The 3,315-nt window shown below is 36.7% G+C and overlaps 1 pseudogene; it reads right to left on the bottom strand.

Moving 5' to 3' along the window:
- Positions 1 to 239: 239 nt before the first annotated feature.
- Positions 240 to 575, bottom strand: LOC120591545 (succinate dehydrogenase assembly factor 3, mitochondrial-like; annotated as a pseudogene).
- Between the last annotated feature and the right edge of the window lie 2,740 nt (positions 576 to 3,315).

Here is a 3,315-nt window from a genome sequence, read left to right on the forward strand (position 1 = left end):
GTTTAGTCCAAAAATAAAATCACACCCAGCAAGTACTCTTAAGTCAGTAATTTAAAGTTGTGTTCACCAGTGATCTTGATCTATGTGTTTGAGGGCATTCATAACATCCTTAAATACAATATATATATATTTCATTAACACCAGTTATTCTAAAAACTGAAGAAATAAATTTAAAAAACCAATGAGTTAAAATAAGGGGTTCTGAATTTTAAATGCTTTGTTAAGCTTTACTGTATAGACTAAAATTTTGGTTTCCTATATTCAGTAATACTAAATTACCTACTGGGTTTAGTAGTTTCTTGCATCAGCTCCTGCAACTCTCCAATTTGTTCATCATGAAAGTCATTAAGTTTTTCTTCTGGTGGAGCAGTTCCAAAACATGCTGTTTCAGTTGAATTGTGTCCGTTTTCATTAGCTTATTGCCATAGCACTGCTGCATGCGCTGTCTTCTGTCTCCTAAATTCATCTCTCACATACTGGTCGTCAAGGGCTTTGAGGCCTGGGGGCAGAACTAGGTGCAGGAGCAAGACGCACGGATACAAGACCCGGACACACACAACGGGAGTGGCCGGCATAGCCCTGTGCGTGGTCCACAGGCCGTCGCGCCTGCGCAAAGGACGACGCGTGTACACTCCTCTTAGACGTCGAGTACTGATGAGGGGAAATTCCTGAAATGCGCTCCATAAAGAGTACACCTCTGAGTATAGAAGAATTCCGTATTTCCTCATCGGTTAGTCACTGGGACTGTGAAATACCCGGGCACTTCCAGCTACAGAGAGAATAGATCTGGTGGTTTAAGAACAGTTCACTCCAGATGGTCACAGATGTAAGCTGTTAGCATCAAAGCACACAGCAGCTAAGGACGGAAGCACAGAATCGGTACCAGGAACCAGGTAATATGGACCCAGGACAGCATCGACAACAGGGCAAGATTGTTAAAATTCGAACTTGAGTTCTAAAGCAATCTAGACAAATCAATTTTATCTGGGGGAAAAAAAAAAACCTAGAGATGTTTGGGTAGTACATATGTAGCAGGAAGAAAAAAACTGGAGATTTATGTAGATTAATTTTGAAATTTTTTTATTTTTTATAAATATATATAAAATTCAGAGTCTAATAGCCTCTGAAACGATGACAATTTATAAGAATTCCAGGAATTAACATGGCCTGTATTCACCTTTTCCAAAATGTTTTACCACTTAGTAGACCTGCCATTTCTGTTTATAGAGGTAGATTTTAATTCATACAATGAATGTTCATGGAAATCTATGTGTCATGTATTCTGCTGGACACACTTAACTAAGAAATATAAAACACTGTTTCATTTCAGCACTCAACTTAACTTCTATACCAGGAGAATAGATTTTCTAGAGTAAAAATAGTGAGACTGCAAATAGAACCAGATTAGGGGAAAAGTACTATTTCTCACACCAGAGAGGTTGTGGATCCCTTGTGCTCCTGAGGTTTAGTAAAACACAGTTTAACAACAATTGCATTGCCTTTTAAATGATATCACTTAAGTGATATTTTGTGCTAATAGGTTTTGCACATGTAAGCAGAAATGCAGAAACTGAAATGAGTGGCAACAGTTACAAAATTATTAGCAAAGAATTTAAGAATAGATTTATATTAAGTTATTTTTGGTTATAGATGACAAAAATAAAATCTAGGGAACAGCTCTTATTTTATTTTTTGAATTACTGTATGTGTTTCTTTTTTAAAGTTTATTGGAATAACATTGGTTAATATAATTATATAATTTTCAGGTGTACATTATAATTTGACATCTATATATTCAACTGTGAGTCCAGTTTCCTTCAGCTACCATATATTTTATTGCCTTTAACCCCTTCCCCCAAACCCCCTACATTTTACTCACTTTTCCCCTATCTATCTCTTACTTCCAGGGAACAGCTTTTATAGAAAACTTGCAGACATGTAATAATAAGCCTATAGACTTCCAAAAGTCTCATTTGAAAGTCATGTTCCAGTGGATCTTTTGGATCATGCTCCCTCTTTGGATGGATTCTCCATTTCCTCTCTCATGGAACTATTGTAGTGAGAAGGCTGGTCCTTCTCACTTCTAAGGAGGCAGACCTCAAAGCTGAGACACAGCCCCCACCCCCAACCCAGAGGGCCACTCCCCCCATACCCTCTAAGATGGAACACTGTGGAGCCCCAGGGGAATATGAGCAAATGCAACCAAAACTGCAGCTAACACTGACAGGGACTGAAATTGAGAGTAGAAAGCGTGATTAAATTTCTATCAGAAAATAAAAACACATTTTTAAAGCTTTATATAAAGAAGGGATCCAAGAGACTTAGACGCCGCCTACTGGAAACCAAAAGAAAAGTGCTTTCTTTGCAATGGGCTAAAGAGAGACCTTTATATAATAAATCTTCTTTCTGAAAGAAAAAGCAGAATACATTTCCATTAAAGCTCAGGCAGAGAAATAGTCCATGAAACACCATGAACAACCAAGGAGACAAGGCATCTCAGAAAGAAAGAGAAAAATCTCCAGGAAATAAGCTTACAGACATAGAAATATGTGACTTAAATGACAGAGAATTCAGGATGATATTTCTGAAAAAACTCAATGAGATCCAAAACAACTCAAATCAACAATTTCAGGAATTGAAAAAAACAACTAGATGAGCAGAACAAGGAAATTGGAACCCTCAAAAAGAACCAAATAGAACTTTCTGGAGATGAAACACACTGCAACAGTTGAAAAATGAAATGACAAGCTTGGGAAATAGAGTCGACCAAATGAAGGAAAAGATCAATGATATTGAAGACAGAAATCTAGAAATATATCAGAAGGAAGAAAGAGAGAAACTGAAGAATGAAGAGTAATGAAAGAGAAATTCAAGAACTAGCAGATACCATAAGGAAAGGAAACATAAGAATAATGGGCATTATCAAAGGCGAGGAAAAGGAAAAGGAATTAGAAAGCATTTTCCGACAAATAGTTAATGACAATTTCCCAAATCCAAGAAATGAGCTGGAACTTGGAATTCAAGAAGTCAATAGAACACCCAATTATCTCAACCCAAAAAGGCCTTCACCAAAACACATTGTATTAAAATTATCAAAAATCAACAGCAAAAACAATTCTCAAGGCAGCCAGAGAGAGAAAAATGGTAACTTTTAAAGGTAAACCCATTAGATTATCCTTGGACTTCTCAGTGCCAACCTTACAAGCCAGAAAGGAATGGAATCAAATATTTAAGCTATTAAGTGAAAGGAACTACCAGCCTAGAATAATATATCCAGTTAAGCTCTCCTTTAGATATGAAGGAGAAATTAAGACT

The sequence above is a fragment of the Pteropus medius genome, unplaced genomic scaffold (assembly GCF_902729225.1).
Source record: "Pteropus medius unplaced genomic scaffold, Ma_sr-lr_union100, whole genome shotgun sequence".
NCBI lineage: Eukaryota > Metazoa > Chordata > Mammalia > Chiroptera > Pteropodidae > Pteropus > Pteropus medius.